Raw genomic sequence first — 20679 nt, forward strand, 5'->3', positions numbered from 1 at the left:
GTCTCCTTGCTTTATGTTCCCTGGTAGAGCCTTTATAGCCTCTAGATGTGTGGGAAGTCTGAAGCCTATCCCTGAAGCTGAAGCTCCAGGCTAAGTAAATAGGCCTTTTTCAGAGAAAGACTAAGGTTGTGTCTCAGTCTGCTGCCTGTACAGTGCCCTAGGAGTGGTTGCATGCCAGGAACTGCCTTTACAATTGTTATCTTCCTGTGGAATTCAAGAACCAAGCTCCCTTGGCCACCAGGACTAGGTGATCAAAGAGTACCCCTATGCGGACTGTGTACCTGCTGGCTTTGCTAGGCCCCTGCAGAATATAGGGGTCTGGGCACACTCACTGGCTTCAGAAAGGTAGTGGGAAAATGTCTGGACTGCATATACCTGCAGGCTTTAGGAATGCAGCAGGAAAGTGCCTTGTCCATGCATGTGTACCAGCTTTAGGCTGGGTAGTAGAATACCACAACCCAGTATGCTTGCCAGCCCCAGCCAGGGAGTAGGGGAGTGTCACAATCCCCATAATAATTGCTGACTTTAGCTAGGGAGTTGAAGAACTCCATGATCCTTGGTGCTCATCTGCCCAAGCAAAGAAGGAAGAGTACTGCAACCACTCATACTCCCTGACTTCAACATGGCAGTGGGATAGGTCTGTGACTGCTTACTCCCTCCTGTCTTAGCAGGGCAGGGAGGGTGCCACCTTGGAGCTCACTTATCTGTGTGAGCCAAGTAGGTGTAGTGTGGAAAATTAGCATCTGCCAGTACTTCTTCTCCAGGAAGGATTTCAGATGCCTCTCTAGCAGGAGCTTTTAGATCAGTAAATAAATTTCCTTCACATATAGTCTAGGCACTTTTCAAATTGCTGTTTTTTTGCTTGCTCTTAGAGCAAGTGAGATCAAATACAATCCCTTTAAAAGGGGAATGTCAGTTTCTTATAGCATTTTGGGTCCCTTGAATTTTAGCTCCATTGATTTTTCTAAGCCAGATGTTTTGGGGGTTCATCTTTCTAGTGCAGAACCCAGGGGTTGGGGTACCTGATGTGAGGCATCAATCCCTCACTCTTCCAGAAGTACTGGGCTAGTGAGAGCCTTCTCTGTTGTGCATTTCTGCACTGGAGAGTGGGGTTTTGTTGAGATTGTGTCTCTGCCTCTTCTACCCATCTCGATGAGGTCTTTTTATCCTTCATATAAAGAGGTACTTCACCTAATTTTCAGATCTTTTTCAGAGGAAAATGATCCATATGTAGCTATAGATTTGGTGTGTCCATGGGAGGTGAGTTCATAATTTTCCCGTATACCATCTTACAGAAGTCACAGCATTTATTTCTTGACAAGTATTAATAAAGCATGATTCAAGGTCTTGACTCTGTTAAGCTGAGGTAGACATGACTTATTTGAGAATTATTATTTATATCACATGGATCTAGGAAAAAAGTCAGTGTGGAGTTTCTTTTTCAGCAACATGGTGAAGCTGGAGGATTTGTGGAACAGTAATGTTTTCCATCTGTACCCATGACACTAATATTCTTCTTTCAAGGTGTTGGTTGGCAAAGAAAATTTTCATTATTTCAAAGTTGTCTAAGAATCTGTTGTTTCGGAAGGGGTCTCACCAAATGAACATCTGCATATATGTTACAGGAAATCTAGGAACTGGCTATATGAAAATCATCAATGCATTTAGTCAAATGCTTAAGGGAACTTGTCTAGCTCAGATTCCCTAAGACCTTCTTCAAACAGAAGAAAAAATAGATAGGGTGATACTTCTTAACAGAGGCACTACTTCAGTGTTTTTTCACTTCTCAGACTACAGATCCACTTGATTGCTTTAGGGCAAATGACTCCAGAGTCCGTCCAATTGCAAGACTTCTTTTGGTTGGCTATGTGAAAAACATTGTTGAAGGATGCTCTCTAAGTCCAGACTGTTGAGTTGGTGTAAATTTCCCTAATTTTTTCTAGCTGACCTCATGTCTCATAAAAATGACCTATTCTCAACCAGGCATTCTAACAATGGGCAGATACCAGTTGTTCCTTTGGTTTTGCTGGCTCTGTGCTTCCACTGAGGAAGAAATTTGCTGTACAAGAGGGATCATTGTTTTTGGTGCCCATCACATTTGGGATAAAACTAAAAGACACACACTTTGTTCTACTCTATTTTCTTTTTTTTTTTTTTTATTTTTTTATTTTTTCAACTCAAACCAGGCCACATGCTAAGGATTAATGCTCATAATTATAATGGAGGCTTATCTAAAAATATATATCAATAGGAAAGCACTTTGATGATGACGATTGTTTGTTACTTGCAGTATATTATATTCCATGTTGCTCTACACTTGGGAGGTAGGAAACAATTCCTTAAAAACAAAATTTGGCTAAAATTAATTTTTCCCACAGAGACAAGTTTCAAATTTGGAAGAGTTCAGGTATGACAAATCTCCCCCCTTACCTCACTGATTCCTTAAAATCCATTTAAAGACTCCTGAACTCTTAAATGTAGAAAAGACCTGTTTTGCTGAGAAAATCCTGAAAAGGTTGAAACTGAAAGTGTATTCTTCCATTATTATTTGGCTAAAACACAGAACTTTCACTTAGAGTCCCTTAAAGTCAGTAATTTGGCCCATCTTTGGACACTCTGCTCCTAATAAGGCTGCCTTGGAAACATATACGTACTTATATAAAGCACTTTTTAGGTTCTGTTGAATTTTCATCTTGTTCCCAGACTAGATGGGGAGCTCCTTGAGAGCAGGAACAATTTTTTTTCATTATTTAGGGATTAGTATTTTCATGGTACTTGGCACATGGCAAGCTCCTATAAATGCTTGAGTGATAACCATCAAATGTTCTCAAATCATTTAACATTTAATATAGTTTAAATACTCCTAAGATAGAGTTCATCACCAATACTTGATACATCTGACACTTAAAACTATGCTTGCTTGTGGCCTTTGTCTAGTGTTAGTTTTACCATTTTTGATACACTAAGATTCTGTAATAAGAGCCTCAATCCCTCTTAAGAAATATAGAAAAAAAAAAGAAAAAGAAAAAAGGGTAGCTAGGGGTAGTCATATAGGATGCCTCATAAGGAGATAGGTGTAAAATGTGCATGTATTGCTGCCACGCTGCCAGGGTTCACAGTGAGGGTGTCTTGCCCAGTCTAACCAGTCCAGAATATATGAAGAAGAGCTTTTAACAGTCAGTGTCCTAATTGCTACTGAGATGCTCATTGCCCAAGCTCTTGTGTTTCCTCAAAGGCAGGTGTCTCAGCTGCTTCTGTGCTACATTCAGTTGAGAGTGCTCTCCATAGAAACACTACCATCCTGGCCAGCTTCTTTTAGCTCTACTAGAGGCAAGGCCAGGTTCTAATACCAGGGGAAGGTATGGGCTGAGGTTCTCAGCAGTACTCCAGAGCCCAGTAGAGGCCTCTGCCTCCAAGATCTGCTGGAGAGTCATCATACAAACTGGAAAAGCTCCTCCCTGAGACTTCTTTCTTTGTGGGTCTGACTGTTAATATTTTCATGGCATATTTCACAAGTTTTTTACTACAACTTTTTACCATATATATATATATATATATATATATATATATATATATAATATATATGTATGTGTGTGTGTGTGTGTATATATATATATATATATATATATATATATTTATGAGAGTGTTTGAATGGGGGGAGGGGCAGAGGGGGAAAGAGAGAGAGACAATCTTAAGCAGACTCCACACTGAACATGGAGCCTGATGCGGGTCTCAATCTCACGACTCTAAGATCATGATCTGACTGAGCCGAAACCAAGGGTGGGATGCTTAACTGACTGAGCCACCCAGGTACCCCTCTTTTCATCACTTTCTCAACACCAATTCTGTCAACATATTTCCCTAATGAAAATACTTGTAAAAGCTGTGATTTTTGGAGAATGTTCTCAGTCCTGGCCCCCATTGCTAGTGGGTACTCTGGCTGTACCCCCTCCCACTGCCCCCCCCCCCCAGGAGCAGCAGCTTTTATATCCTTACTCCCTAGGAAGTCAGGGAGCATAATCTCTTCAAAGAGTTTTGGCTTTTGGAACAAAAGCTAGGAGGAGGGACTTTTCAGTTAACTTCAGCTTTCTGCCTTTAACACAAACACCCCTGAGACAAAAGAACACAAACATGGTCTTCTTTGTGGCATAAGAAGAGAAATACACAATGTGAACGGATTAATACTTCACTAGTTATTTTGCTACACACTCTTATTGAATATCCTTAATTGGATATCAGAGACTCTCAAAAGTCTAGGATTTCAGGAATCACTCAGTGTTAGGTCCATACTATACATCTTCAAAATCAGGATTATTAGTAAGTACCTTTCTTTTTCCTACAGCTTGAGTATGCTTAGATTTGAAATACTACTACTAAAGAAAAATGTACATCATTGGAAAGGCAGATGCTAATTTCCCTGAAATGTAGTTTCTAGAATCCTTCCTGATTTATTCTAATTTTAGTTACTAAATAATTGACAGTATTCTGAATCATAATCCTAAACTTACATTCAAAATATAATCAGAGATTTCATTCTTTTAAAAAGCTGTCAAGCTGGCTATATTTAAACTAGAACGGGGTTAGCTATTTTTAATACTTTTATTATAGTCATGTGTTTGAAAGGACACACATTTCTAATTTCCACAAATTCCTGTGGGATTGATTGCTTTAACTTTCAGATGCTAGATGTTGGATCCAGACTGTAGCCCATAACACAATGTATCTTGTGGGATTATGGCTTTAATTTTGGCAGGAAGGTTGCTTGTCTGATGGGAGCACACAGACAGGAGAGATGAGTCCACCTGGAAGGGAAAAAGAGCAGTTGTAAGAACAGAAGATGGCATCGCCTACATTGGAAGCAAATCACACCAGAGTGATCTCAGCACCCCTGGCCATCTCTGTCAGGCCATTGTGATTAAGGGCAGACATATTTCATGGAAATATGAGGGATGAACTTCAAACAGTGCAAAATAAACACTAATTTTCACATTACATATAAAATGTAAAGTAATTCAACTCCCCCTAAATGAAAAGCAGCAACAACCCAAACCAAAGTGCTTATCACAAAAAAACCCCAAAACTCTAAAATAGTAGAGAGTTGGAATAATAAAGATTAGAGCAGAAATAAAATAGAAACTAAAAAACAGTAGAGCAGATCAATGAAACTAGGAGCTGGTTCTTTGAAAAGAACGACAAAATTGATAAAGTTTTAGCTAGATTCTTCCTTAAAAGAAAAAGAGAATAAGGGGAGAGGACTCAAAATCAGAAATGAAAGACAAGAGATAACAACACCACAGAAATACAAAAGATATAAGAGAGTATTATGAAAGATTATATGCCAACAAATTGGACAATCTAGAAGAAATGGATGAATACCTAGAAACATATAGCCTTCCAAAACTGAATCAGGAAGAAATAGAAAGTTTAACAGGCTGGTTACCAGCAATGAAATTGAACCAGCAGTCAAAGGCTTCCAACACACAAAAGTCAAAGACCAGATGGCTTCACATGTAAATCCTACCAAAGATTTCAAGAGGAGTTGGTACCTATTCTTTCAAAATACTCCAAAAATAGGGGGGGAAGGAAAGCTTCCAGATTCATTCTACGAGGTCAGCATAGGAAAACCAGGTAAAAACATTACAGAAAAAGAGAACTACAGGCCAGTATCTCTGATGAACATAGATGCAAAAATCCTCAACAAATATTAGCAAACTGAATTCCACAATACATTAAAACAAAACGCCCACCACAATTAAGTGGAATTCATTTGTGGTATGCAATTTATTTCAGTACTCACAAATTCAATCAACATGATACATCAACAAGAGAAATGTTAAAAACTATGTGATCATTTCAATAGATGCAGGAAAAGCATTTGACTAAGTGCAACATCCATTCATGATAAAAGCTCTTAATATAGTAGATTTAGGGGGAATATACCTTAACATCATAAAGGCCATAGATGAAAACCCACAGTGAACATCATACTCAATGGTGAAAAGCTGAAAGCTTTTCCCTTAAGGTCAGGAATAAGATAGGGATGTCCACTCTCACAACTTTTATTCAACATAGTACTGGAAGTTCTAGCTATAGCAATCAAGCAACAAAAAGAAAGCCATCCAAATTGGCAAGGAAAAAGTCAAAATTTCACTATTTGCAGATGACATACTATATATAGAAAACCAAAAGACTCCACCAAAAAATTACTGGAACTGACACATGCATTTGGTAAAGTCATAGGATACAAAATCAATGTACAGAAATCTGTTGCATTTCCATATGCTAATAATAAAGCAGCAGAAAGAGAAATTGAAGAATTCGATTTACAATTGCACCAAAAATCATAAGATACCTAGGAATAAACCTAACCAAAGAGGTGAAAAACCTGTACTCTGAAAACTATAAGACATTAATGACAGAAATTGGAGATGACACAAAGAAACAGAAAAATATTCCATGCTCATGGATTAGAAGAACAAATATTGTTAAAATGTCTATACTACCCAAAGCAATCTACATATTTAATGTAATCCCTTTCAAAACATCACCAGCATTTTTCATTGAACTAGAACAAACAATCCTAAAATTTGTATGGAACCAGAAAAGACCCCCAAATAGCCAAAGCAACCTTGAATAAGAAAAGTAAAGCTGGAGGCACCACAATTCTGAACTTGAAGCTGTATTACAAAGCTGTAGTAATCAAAACAGTTTGGTACTGGCACAAAAATAGACACAGAGATCAATAGAATAGAAAATCCAGAAACAAACCCATGAATACATGGTCAATGAATCTTCAAAAACAAAAACAAAACAAAAAACCCAGGAATACGCAACAGGAAAAAGTCTCCTCAACAAATGGTGTTGGGAAAACTGGACAGCAACATGCAAAAGACTGAAACTGGACTACTATCTTATACCATACACAAAAATAAATTCAGAATGGATTAAGGACTTAAATGTGAGACCTGAAATGATAAAAATCCTGAAAGAGAGTGCAGGCAGTAATTTCTCTGACATCAACCATTGCAACCTTTTTTTCTAGATATGTCTCCTGAGGCAAGGGAAACAAAAATGAAAGTAAACTGTTGGGACTGCATGAAAGTAAAAATCTGTACAGCAAAGGAAACAATCAACCAAGCTAAAATAAAAAATGCTGAAAGGGAGAAGATGTTTGCAAATGACATATTTGTTAAAGGGTTAGTATCCACAATACATAAAGAACTTATACAACTCAACACCAAGAAACCCCCAACAACAACACAATTAAAAATGGGCAGAAGACATAACAGACATTTCTCTAAAGAAGTCCAGATGGCCAAACAGACACATGGAAAGATGCTCAACATCAGCCATTGTCAGGGAAATGTAAATTAAAACCACGATGAAATGTCACTTCACACCTGTCTTACTAGCTAAAATAAAAAACACAAGAAGCAATAGGTATTGATGAGGATGTGGAGGAAATTGATCCCTTGTGCACTGCTGATGGGAATGCAAACTGATCCAGCTACTGTGGAGAACAATATGGAGGTTCCATAAAAAATAAAAATAGAATTACCATATGATCCTGTAATTGCACTACTGGATATTTACCCAAAGAATATGAAAACACTAGTTCAAAAGGATACATGCACCCCTATGTTTATTGCAGCATTATTTACAATAGCCAAACTATAGAAGCAGCCCAAATGTCCACTGATAGATGAATGCATAATGAAGAGGTGGTTTATGTATGTATGTATACACACACACACACAAACACACCTACAGACACAATGGGATATTATGCAGCTATAAAAAAGAATGAAATCTTGCCATTTACAACAACGTTGTTGGGGCTAGAAAGTAAAATGCTAGGTAAAATAAGAGAAAGATAAATGCTGCATGATTTCACTCATATGTGGAATTTATGAAACAAAACAAATGAACAAAGAAAAACTAAGAAACAGACTCTTATCTATAGAGAACAAACTGATGGTTAAAGATGGGAGGTGATTCAGGGGGATGAATAAAATAGGTGAAGGAGATTAAAAGTACATTAATTTGAGCACTGAGTAATGTATAGAATTATTGAAATACTATATTGTACACCTGACACTGATATAACATTATATATTAACTGTAACTGGCGTTAAAATTTAAAAAATTAAAATAACTGTCATATAGAAACAAAACAAAAAAACAAAATGCTCGTCACAGACTTGTAGGACCCAAGGAATGGGAAATGTGTTTTGTTGTTGCCACAAGGTGACACCACCACAGCTGATCTCTGGCATCTGCAATCTGTGGCCCTTCTGTTGTTTTCAAGCACCTGAACTTCTGTGAGTAATTTTTTGACTATTGTCCTGTTATTTTAACACTCAGCTGTTATAATTTAGCAAAGTCATCTAAGCATTCATTAGGTGATATTTGTACAAGTGATGAAAAACGCACTAGAAAGATCAATAACTTGGGATAGAAGTTAGAAGTGATAAAATACTATGAGGAAGTCTCACAACTGCCACGATACACTATTAATGTAAGAACAAGCCCTCTGCAAAATATTAGAGCTAATGCTAAGAAAATAAAAAGCTGCATTAGAACACATTATTCTACAATGTTTGTAGATTTATGTGCCCCGAGAATGCATTTCCCATTTAACTTTTATTTCTAAGAGGAATTAGTCTTGAATTATGAGAGGGCTTCAAGAGCTCATCTGTAGCATAAACTTGGCAACCTGTGTTTGTTTACTCTCCTTCTCTTCTCCTATTATGTAGCTTCATCTCTCATTCCAGTGCCCAGCAGGGTACCTGAAATACTGGGCTTGGTCAAGGTTTGTGAAACTAACATGTAGGAAGTATTATTTATACACATTTATGTGCATTAACTCTGTTAGTACCTGTACAGCTCTAAGCAGTAAGCATTATCTTCTGTAGTTTTACACACGAGGAGATCAGGCTCAGAGACATTAAATAGCATGGCCAAGGTTACACAACTAGTGACTGGTAGAGCCAGCTCTAAGCCAGTGTGACTAATTTATATTGCTTCTCAAACAAATTGGAGGGGAAAATTACTGTAATTAAGACCATAAACTGACTTCTACAACAGAAGTGATTTCTGGATACTTTCAAATATCCTCTGGAAGGCAGCTAACTTGGTGTATGCTCTTTTATGATCAGCTAATAAGCAAAGGTAGACCTGAGCTAGACCTGAGAGGGCTAGAGGGAAGTGTACCAGTACTTCTCAAGGTGTGGTCCTCAGACTAGCAGCATCAGTATCACTTGAGGACTTGTTATAAATAAAACTTCTTAGGTCCTCTCCCAAACCTACTAAATCAGCAATTCTGAGATAAGGCCCAGAAATCTGTGTTTTATAAGCTGTCTATTTGATTCTAATCTGTGGTCAAATTTGAGAGCTACTGACCTACCCAGTAGAAAGAAAAGTACCATGTTTGGACATGGAAATGAGGAAGAAGGCAGTGAGGAATAAAACATGTTAAAAGTGGAAATTGAGGAAGGCGGCAGTGAGGAGTAAAACATGTTAAAGGTGAGAGTGGAGAGATAGAAATCTGAATCTGGAGAGATTCAGGTCTCTGTATGCCTGAGGTGGCCAGGATGGGTGCCTGAAAGAAACCTATTTCTAGGTTTCAGCTCTGGCTGTCTGAAATTTAATTTCTATTTCTGGTGTATAAATCACCTTAGTTTGCCCAAATACCCAGTAACGTCTGATTCACAGACCAAGACTTATGGAACTAATTTTTGTAAACATCAGAGAAAGGTTAATTTTTATTAGTTTTATCAGAGAAATGACCCACTGATGGAACTAATTCTGCAAAAACAGAAGCATAAAGCCAGAAAGACTATGAAAAAGAAGGTTGTATGGAACTTCATGAAAGTCTTAGGAAAGACACTGGAACCACTCATATCTGACTTTTAAGGGTTTATCCCATCTAGCATAGGTTGGAGAATGATCAAGTGAGGTTCTAGCCCTTGTATTTCCAGGGCTGGGACATGTTCTGGTATTGGAATGCTGACTCCTAACTCCCAGGACTGGTCGGTGCCTAACCAATTGGTATTGAAGTATGGAATATCAACATTTATATAATTGATAGGCATACTTTGTCTGGTTATCTAATGTTGCAAAATAAACCACTCTAAAACTCAGTGGCTTAAACCATGGACAACATTTATTTTGCTTATGAATCAAACTGGGATGGGGTTTGGCAGGAATAGCTCTTTTCTCTACTTGGCATCAGTTGGGGCAACTTGAAGAGATGGGCTGAGACCAACTGAAGACTTCCTCACTCATGTCTGGCTGCTGATGCTGGCTGTTGACTAGGATTTCAGCTGGGTTGGTTGGCCACAACACCTACACATGGCCTCTCTAAGTAGCCTGAGCTTCTTTACAACATGGTAGCTGGATTCCAAGATTGAGAATTCTGGTTATAAGAGCCATAAAGACATCACATTGCCTTCTATGACTTGTCTTAAAAGTCATGTGGTGTCACTTCTGCTGAGTATTCTATTGCTGAGATGGTCATAATGGCTTGTCTAATTTCTTTTTTTTTAAAAATATCTTAGTTATTTATGATAGGCACACACAGAGAGAGAGAGAGAGGCAGAGACAGAGACAGAGGGAGAAGCAGGCTCCATGCACCAGGAGCCCGACGTGGGATTCGATCCCGGGTCTCCAGGATCCCACCCTGGGCCAAAGGCAGGCGCTAAACCGCTGCGCCACCCAGGGATCCCGGCTTGTCTAATTTCAAGGAGAGGGAAAGTCTTCATTTCCTTGTGGGGAGTGGCATAGGTCAAGGGGAGTATGTGGAACCAATAACATTTAGGAAGTCATGGGGTGGATGGGTGGAAACCCAACCCTTTCATCTTGAGAGAAAGTGGCTTTCAACGATGCTCAGGCTCTGTGCAGGTTGCAAGTAGGTGGAGGTGGGGAAATGGTGGATTCAACTTTATCAGTTTACGTAAGAGAAATCTAAAAGAAATCTAAAAAGTTCAGAATGGCTGAACTGCCACTGTCAGTCTATATTCCCACAGGCTGTCATGGCTTAAAAGGTGTGAGCATGTATTACAGATTAGATGTGGATGACACAGGAAAGACTTTTGGTGGGAGATTGCTTTATGTCCTGTACTCTAGGATGTGTAGGGGATGGCGCTTAGCACACAGAGGCTGGAAATGGATAACTATATTCCTGGAAATGGATAACTATATTCCTGGAGAATGCAGCCGGTATCAGTGACAAACTGGAAGAGACAGTCTCTTCTGTTCCCAGAAGCTTTTTTTGGAATGAACACACACACACACACACACACACACACACACACACAGGTTTTTTTTGGCAGATGAGAAAGGAGCTAGCTAGGCTTGTTGCTTGGCTGAAGGGATTTTGAACAGTCTATGTGTGAGGTCATAGGAGACCAGGAGGGAAGAGAGGTCCTTAGACTGAGCCCAAGCCTCTGGAATCCACGGAACCTGTGGGAAGGGCTTTGGGTTTCCAAAGGCTATGGCTATGCAAAGTAAAGCTCATATTAATTTTGCCTAAATCCCAAAGGATAGGGAGGCCCTGGGTGACTCTAGATTTCAGGAGAAACTGTTCAATATCAATAACATGGTGGGTTAGGGTACTTTTAAAAATTCAGGTGGAGACTTTGTTGAAATACCTACATCTATCATTTACTCAAGATTAAATTAGCACTTACTGAATGTCTATTCATTCTGGGTATGTGTGAGGTCTTTTATGATGTTTTATTTGATATTAATAATAATCATATGAAGAAATTGCTGCAAACATCTTCTTTTTATAGATGAGGCAATGGACTCACCAGGGTCAGAGAGCTGGAATGTGGCGAATTCAAAGTGAGGTCCTTAGACTCCCAGGCTGAGCCCATTTCCTATGTCACTTTAGTTGTTACCTACCTATGAGAGAAAGAGTATGTGGATGCCCAATGATAAAAATGAACAAAAATTTATAACAATTTGAAAAGGATAGGTTTGTCTAGGAATGACCAAAAAAATTAGAGGATGAAAGGCAAGGCAAAGGAGGGGGACAGAGATAGGGTCTGGGTACTTGCTCTATTGTCCTGTTTGCCCTTCATGTTATAACAGTGTATATCAATATGCTCATGAGTAGCTTGCTCCATTTTATGGATATAGCCAGTAGATTTCATGTACTTCCTAGAGAGTTGTGTTGAGAAGGATTCTGAGGCTCAGTTCTAACTCAGTGCTAAAGTTCTGTGATTATTGAGCGATGTCTGCCACAGGTAAGGGAAAACAGAGGGGCATAAATGTTGCTTATTTATCACTCCTGCATATAACAGCCTTGCTTTTTAGCTTTCATTTCTGTATACAAAAGTCGCTTCATGTTCTTCTAGCTTTCACCCAGAAATCTTTGTAGCCTTTTTGAGGTTATTATATATAATATATATACATTATTTTTAAATAAATAAATAATTTTAAAATTATTTAAATTTTAAAATTTAAAAATAATTTTTTAAATATATTATATATATAATATATATATAAAATATATATAATATATTTTCTTATATATTCTCATATCAACATCAAAGTCTTTGTGCCTATTTACAAACAAGAATGAAAAAAAAAACAAGAATGACATACTAATCTGTTTCTTGCGGGGGCGGGGGGAGGGCCACCTACATGAAGAAACAGAAAACAGACCCACTGTCCTCCTCATGCTCATTATGGCAGCTCTCACTGCCACTGGCCTTCACCAAACAGCCCTCTCTTGCCTTCTGAAAAGTATGGTGCAGAGCCTCTTTATTTCTTAAAGTACATTGACACTTATTTAGTTTTGAGATTTTTAAAGAATTTTTCAAAATCCCTTATGGTGACTGGAAATACCCTGGGGTGTTGCAAATTCAGAGTTGGGGATTATTGTGGAAAAGCTAAAGCTATGCCTGTGTTCTCAACAACCGGTGGAAAACTGCTGCTCTGGTTGTTTTGTCTGTCGAATAGCTGATGGTGGTTATTTTTGCATCAGATAGAATAAGTGGATCAGACAGAGAGCACGCACACGACAGATGGTGCTTGTATTTACATGACATCAAAATATATTTGTCTTAAAGACAACATCCTGGAACAACAGAATTGAGCCTGACTCGTTTTATGTTTTTCCCTGATTTAACTGTTTGGCTCAGCCCCAGTCAGGCAGCTTAGAATGGTAGGGAGAGAGTGGGCTTTGGAGTGGACAGAGCTGGATTGGAATCTTGGTTCTCTTCTTTGTGTTCTAGGTTGGAAGACGAGATCAATGGCATAATGGTACTAATTTTCGCCCTGTGTACATGAGAGTTAACCGGGAAAATATACATGAAACCAGGTACTGCATATTCAGTAAATGTTTATTCTCCTTTTTATTCTTCCCTCTCAGCAAAAGATAAGAAGTGTGACGGTGGCCGTGACCACCATAATTACAGATGTGGGAAGTTGACTTCCTAAGATCCCAGACACCAGTGGAGAACAGAGTGGCCTGGAGGCCGAGGCAATTCCTAGCTAGCTATCTGAGTCTTGGCCTTCATTCCAGAGAATCTGGGAGTCCAGGTAAGGCATGGGGCTGAATACCTCAAGGCTCTAAGTCTACTCATCTACAGAGGAAGGCTGCCTCTCTCCTCATAGCTGAGGAAGGACAAGAATAAAGAAGGGGAGCCAGATTGTGTGAACCAAGGTAAAGACAAAACTTGAGGCACAAAGAGAAGCCATAAGCTTCAGTTTGTCCACCTTTTATGTGAAGAAGAAAATAGCGGGCTCCTTGGGAGTAGAAGTCCAGAAAGAATGTGTATCTTCCTTTAGGCTTAAGGAGGAGGAAAAGCTAGAGATCTCAGAGGGAGAGATATGATTGGGAAAGGAGACATTTTTAGGGTTTAAGAAAGGAAGCAAAGGCAGGTGGGAGGTATGGTGGTTGCCAGCTTCAGTCTGAAAATCATGGATGATTCTGGTATCTGTATAATTCTTAACTCTGTGTGTTGTGTGTGTGTATTGTGTGTGTGTGTGTGTGTGTGTGTGTGTGTGTGTGTATCTTAGATCCTGTTTTAGTTTCCCAGGTTTGCTGTAACAAAGTATCACAAATAATTAGGTGACTCAAAACAACAGGAATCTGACAGTTCTGGAGGTTAGAAGTCCAAGATTAAGATGTCAGTAAAGCCATGCTCCTTCTGAAACTTGCAAGGAACAACTCTTCCTTGCCTCTTCCTAGCTTCTAGTGATTTGCTGGTGATCCTTAGAGTTCCTTGACTTGCTGCTGTGTCAGTATCTCTACTTCTATTGTCACACATTATTCTCTGGTGGGGGTCTGTGTGTCTCTTCTTACAAAGACATCAGTCACACTGGATTAGGGCCCACTCTAATGATCTCATCTTAACTTGATTATACCTGCAAAGACCCTATATCTAAAGAAAGTCACATTCATAGAATTATTTTTCTAAAATATATTTAATGAATGTGAATTTTGTTGAATAGTTTATTAATATTTTCCTGAATGTATTAATATAGTTTTCCTGAATTACCTGTCCAACTCCCTTTTCCCCTTCTGTATTTGGTTCTCTTACCCCTATACATTTTCTTTGTTTTCCCATTGCACTTATTTTCTTCGCACACCATAGCATTTATTATGTTTATTATCCTATAAAGGCAGGAATGTTCACTGATGTTTCCCAACTTCCTAGAATAAGGCCTGACTCATAAAAGGTACCCAGTAATATTGTTGAATAAATGGAAATATACTTTTTCTGAATATAATTAAAATTTATGCATTTATTTTTTTGAGATTTACTTATTTGTTATTTGAGAGAGAGAGAGTGCAAGCCTGGTGGAGGGGGGGGGGCTGAGAGAGAGGGAGAGAGACTCTCAAGCAGACTTCTTGCTGAGTGCAGAGCCCAGAGCGGGGCTCTATCTCATGACACCAAGATCGTGACCTGAGCAGAAATCAAAAGTTGGACATTCAATGGCCTAAGCCAAGAGCCACTATACATTTCATATAAAATTTTCTTAGGTTATACTATTTATTTTAGATATTATTCTAATTTATAAGTCTTTTTACTATTGACATTTTAATATTTATAGATTGTTTTACAGATTTCTTCAAATGACCAATTTGTTAAATTTACCAAATGTCAAATGTACTGATTTATAAGAAGTTTTTACTATGATGTTTACAGTAATTTGAGATGGTTTTATTTTATTTATTTATTATTTTTTGAGATGGTTTTAATAACTAGAAAGATTCTATGAAGTGTTAGCTTACAGGTTTTCATTTTGTCTTCCTAACAGTGTTTTAAAAAATGTTCCCTCCATTTGTGATGTCCCAGCTGGAAGGAGTTAGAGCAGAAGGAGGGTCTCTTCTACAGGAGGAAGTTAGCAAGGGTGTGTTGGTGCCCAGCCCAGCATGGGCTGCTGATCCTGAGGGAGTGGAGACTGCAGGACAGGCTGGGAGTGAGGTGGGTGGGGGTGGTGGAACACAGGGCACAGGGATGGAAAGCTAAGGACATATGACAGTCTGAAGACACTGGGTCATAGCTCCCAACAACCTCTTAGGTCCTGCCAATTCTTCCAACACAGATTTTCAAATTTGCTTTCAGTGAATTGATCTGCAGTACCCATTGTTGTAGAGAGAAACTATGAATTCTCCAAAAATCTGATTATAGTTGCTTTAGTCTGAGATATTAGGTGCCCTAATTATTAATTCTAATTGGATAAAATATGCATAGGAACGTGGTCTTGAATCTTTAAAGAAATGCTTTTTACTTCTCTCTAAATGTAGATACATTTTAAACTGTTCTTTTGGGTCCCATACCTCATGCTATTTAAGCTTGACTGGCTCACACTCTATGAAACATGCTGCCCCTTGTGTCTGGACCATGTGTGGAATTTCCCCTTAAGGGTATAATTGTTCCTCCATAGAAGCTCCTCATGGGCTTGGATTAGAAAAGGGGAATCTTTGTCTCTCTTAAGGGTAGGGAGAGCAGGGCACTGGACTCAGGTGAGGAGGGGCTGGAGATTTCTATGGATGCCTGTTCTAGTACTTGATGTGTAAGAACTAGTCAGGGGGATCCCTGGGTGGCGCAGCAGTTTGGTGCCTGCCTTTGGCCCAGGGCGCGATCCTGGAGACCCGGGATTGAGTCCCACGTCGGGCTCCTGGTGCATGGAGCCTGCTTCTCCCTCTGCGCCTCTCTCTCTCTCTCTCTCTCTCTCTCTGTGACTATCATAAATAAATTAAAAAAAAAAAAAAAAAAAAAAAAAGAACTAGTCAGGATCCCTGAGGCAGATTTGCCTTAGTGAGTCCCAGGGTTACTTCTTATGAGAGCAGTGGAGGAGCCTGTGTCCCTGTTTGGATGGAATTGGGGCAACAGAATTGTGTTGCCTGGAGAAGCCACCAAGTGAGTGTTGTGAGGAAATGGCAGAGTTGAAGAACACCAGTGGGTGAGAGAAATGTTATCTGTCAGAGGCAACAGATGAGCTTGGAGACAGATCTAGGGGATACGTGAGTCCTCCATGGGGATGGGCAGTAGTGGCAGCTGAGACTGAAGAGGCAATTTGTCTCCATGCCACAGCCTCCAAGAGGAGGACTCAAGATGGACCCCAAGGCTCATGTCATAATTTATTTATTGGTGTACCAGACAATGAATTTAAAGAATAGAAATGTAGAGAGATGAGCTAATGATAAGTAGGACGAGATCTGTGATGGCACCCTGTACTTAGCTGGGTTAATTCTTGAGAGACAGTGATAATGGGGACCTCTGGATTCGATATCCCTCTGATATCCAGAGGGATAATTAGACCTCTGGATTCGAAGGCCACCTCTATCACTCACTAAACTTTGCTTTGCTCAGCTGTCTGTACTCATCCTAGTGTTATTGTGAAGATAAAATGTAATTAAGTTAAATGTTGTGAAGCTCTTGGATCAATTTCTGGCCCCTGAAAGCCTCCATTATTAGCTATTGTTGCTGTTCCTACTCTTTCTAGGTTTTCCTTGTAGAAACCAGCATGAATTTTGGAAACAAACTACTACTTCAACAATACATATTTCATTAAGTTTTCATGGGAGCCTGTGAAGTAGGATGAAAGAATTGACAGAGAAATACACTCAAATCCACTTTCTTGTGGGGAGCCTTTCAGTAAACTGCCCCCCTCCTCCCAGGCAGCTTTTACAATCCCTCCCAGGACCCACAAGAAACCTGTGAGTCCTAGGTCACATTAAGGGACTTCATTCTCTCTCTCTCTCTCTCTCTCTTTCTCTCTTTTTTTGTATAATTTTTTATTGGAGTTTGATTTACCAACATAAAGTGTAACACCCAATGCTCCTGCCATCAAGTGCCGCCCTCAGTGTCCATCACCTAGTCACCCCATCCCCCTGCCCACCTCCCCTTCCACTACCCCTTGTTCATTTCCCAGAGTTAGGAGACTCTCATGTTCTCTCACTCTCTCTGATTTTTCCCACTCATTGTCTCTCCTTTCCCCTATGATCCCTTTCACTATTTTTTATATTCCCCGTATGAGTGAAACCATATAATGTTTGTCCTCCGATTGACTTACTTCACTCAGCATAATACCCTCCAGTTCCATCCATGTCAAAGCAAATGGTGGGTATTCGTCATTTCTAATGGCTGAGTAATGTTCCATTGTATACATAGACCACATCTTCTTTATCCAGTCATCTTTCGTGGACACTGAGGCTCCTTCCACAGTGTGGCTATTGTGGACATTGCTGCTATAAACATTGGGGTGCAGGTGTCTCGGTTTTTCACTGCATCTGTATCTTTGGGGTAAATCCCCAGCAGTGCAATTGCTGGGTCATAGGGTAGCTCTATTTTTAACTCTTTGAGGAACCTCCACACAGTTTTCCAGAGTGGCTGCACCATTTCACATTCTCACCAACAGTGCAAGAGGGTTCCCCTTTCTCCACATCCTCTCCAACATTTGTTGTTTCCTGTTTTGTTAATTTTCCCCGTTCTCACTGTTGCAGGTGGTATCTCATTGTGGTTTTGATTTGTATTTCCCTGATGGCAAGTGATGCAGAGCATTTTCTCACGTCCTTGTTGGCCATGTGTATGTCTTCTTCGGAGAAATTTCTGTTCATGTCTTTTGCCCATTTAATGATTGGATTGTTTGTTTCTTGGGTGTTGAGTTTGATAAGTTCTTTATAGATCTTGGATACTAGCCCTTTATCTGAGATGTCATTTGCAAATATCTTCTCCCATTCCGTAGGTTGTCTTTTAGTTTTGTTGACTGTTTTGTTGTGCAGAAGGTTTTTATCTTGATGAAGTCCCAAGAGTTCATTTTTGCGTTTGTTTCCCTTGCCTTCATAGATGTATCTTACACGAAGTCACTGTGGCCAAGTTCAAAAAGGGTGTTGCCTGTGTTCTCCTCTAGGGTTTTGATGGATTCTTGTCTCACATTTAGATCTTTCATCCATTTTGAGTTTATCTTTGTGTATAGTGTAAGATAATGGTCTAGTTTCATTCTTCTGCATGCAGCTGAAGGGGCTTCACTCTCATAAACATACACTTCTCTGCCGGACTGGGGCTATCTGCGGACTTTTATGGAACCTGGATCAGGTCTTGTTAATTTTATATTATTCCCAGCATTGATCCCAAGCTTCATCATATCTATTTAGTGACTACATGAATCAGCAGACTTTTTAACTCTTACTCCTGATTAAGATCATATTGTAACATAGAGAGGAGAAAAATTAACTGAGCTTTTTCAAATCTCACTCAAAGTCTTATCTGTTCTTTCTGAATGTTTAGCTAAATCTGCTTCACAAAGCTTAACAGGTACCGCTCCTCTAGTTTTAAAGAAGTGCTCTCCTGGAGGCTGACTTGGAAGGCCTGGCTGATTCCCCAACCTGTAATAAAGTGTATGTATAAAGATAGCAGTGTTGTCATACAATTTAATTAGTACATCATTCAGACATTTGGACCAATGCCTGGTTCTTTTTTTGTATGTTCATTTAGCTTTTAGTCTAACTCCCACATGAAATAAACAAAAAGGCTAATTGCTTTTGGATTTTAGCACTGGGTGAAATACCTGGATTCATTATGTGAATCATATTTTATAGGTGGATTAAGGGTTATATTGGTAAATGAAAAATTCTAGGATGACAGCTGTAATACTTAAAGCAAGGCAATTGAAAGGTTTGGTCTCCCAAAGGTAGCATATGGCTCCATCTGACATGTACCTAGTTTTCATAGCAACATAAAATGTTTGTACATTGATGAGAACATTGTCTCAGGATGGTAAGATTTTATATCTCATCGCTCTGAACAGTTGTGTGCTGGTAAATGTTTAAAAACTAGCTCTCCAGGAAAAAAGAAGAAATCCCGATTTGTAGTGTTTACCAATTTCCAAGGTGTAAATATTCCTGCAGTGGTTAATTTCAAATCACTAATGGGGAGTTGGAAAGAGATGCACATAATTGGCTCTCATCAACCCATCTGAGCTCCTTTTTTTTTTTCTAATGATACAAGGGGGAGGTAGGTGTGGAGCTCAAAGCCTAGGGTGGGTTTTCCAGTAGTTTCTGCAAGATACCTGGTGGGATAAAGTGACAATATGTGACTGCCACATATTTTCCACATCCATATAATGAAGGACCAGCTGGGGGAATTGACAGAGTGTAATGGGCTTTGAAAGCATTTGCACAGTGCATGGTATTCAATAAATGGCAGTTGTTATTATGTGAGGACTGAGGTAGTAAGAAAGAAGATGGGACTTATCCCCAGTCAATGATCTTTGTACCTTTTGTGCATCAAATGTTCTGCTTAGTGCTGGATTAGAGAAAATTCAGGCCTAGGCCCTCTATTTGGGGGCTGGCTGCATATGGGAGATCTCTGTGGAGTGTGGTTTGGATTAGTCACAGAACCTGCCTCTTTCTCATTTCCCATGACAGTAACTGCATGATTATTATACTCCAATCAGAATTTTGGCTCCAGCTGCCTCGCAGCAGATGTACAGACCACCTGGGACAAACAGGAGTTTTTCTGGTGGTCCTCCAGGCATGGCTGGTCCTCCAGGGTGCTAGAAGTTTGAGTCCCTCAGCTACAGAACCGGCACTGTCATCTGGCAGCTTCCCTAAGAAATGATTGCAGCATATGAATGAAGAGTGAAGTTGGGGCCATACCTAAAGTCTCAAAGAGAATTTGTGAAGATGACAATAACTAGTATGGTTTATCCCTTATCCTTGCCAGGCATTGTGTTGAGCCCTTTGCAGCTATTATTCATTTAGCCCTCACAATACCCCTATGAGGTTAAGCTTCTTGCTCAAGATCACACTGTAGGGTCAATGATGGGATACCATTCAGATGGTTTGACTCCCAAATTTAAGCTGTTTACTCCTAAAGTATATAATCTCTCTCTCTCAACCTGGAAAATGGACATTATAACTCAATTCTTGATGAGGCACAGGCACAAACCATGAATGTCTTCAAGTCCTTCATCCAGCTCTTCTATCCACTGACCCAGAAGGCCTGGTTCTGAAAGTGCCCTTCATGGCCCTGCTCGGGGGGTGGGGAATTCGGATAACTCCTCCTCAACCCCATCTGACCACGTCCTGCCATGCCAGTTAAATTCCAGGACCTGGTCTCACTCCCACATATTACACTGATGGAATATGTCTTCTACGAGTTTCCCAAGGGGGTCCATGAATTTGGTCCCAAAACCTCCATAACCCAGGCCTGC

At 39.6% G+C, this 20679-nt stretch overlaps 1 long non-coding RNA gene across 3 annotated transcripts in view; it reads left to right on the forward strand.

Annotated features, from left to right (window-relative positions):
* The window catches only part of LOC112661166 (uncharacterized), a 54986-nt gene that overhangs the window by 23638 nt on the left and 10669 nt on the right, over positions 1 to 20679 (forward strand). For 2 of the 3 annotated variants that reach the window (XR_003137473.3, XR_003137472.3), the window contains exon 2: positions 13382 to 13551. This is a non-coding gene — a long non-coding RNA (uncharacterized LOC112661166). Of the gene's footprint in view, positions 1 to 10730; positions 12252 to 13381; positions 13552 to 20679 lie in introns of those variants that run through there. The other variant, XR_003137471.3, reaches the window with a different exon arrangement.

The sequence above is a fragment of the Canis lupus genome, chromosome 23 (genome assembly GCF_003254725.2).
Source record: "Canis lupus dingo isolate Sandy chromosome 23, ASM325472v2, whole genome shotgun sequence".
NCBI classification, from domain to species: Eukaryota; Metazoa; Chordata; class Mammalia; order Carnivora; family Canidae; genus Canis; species Canis lupus.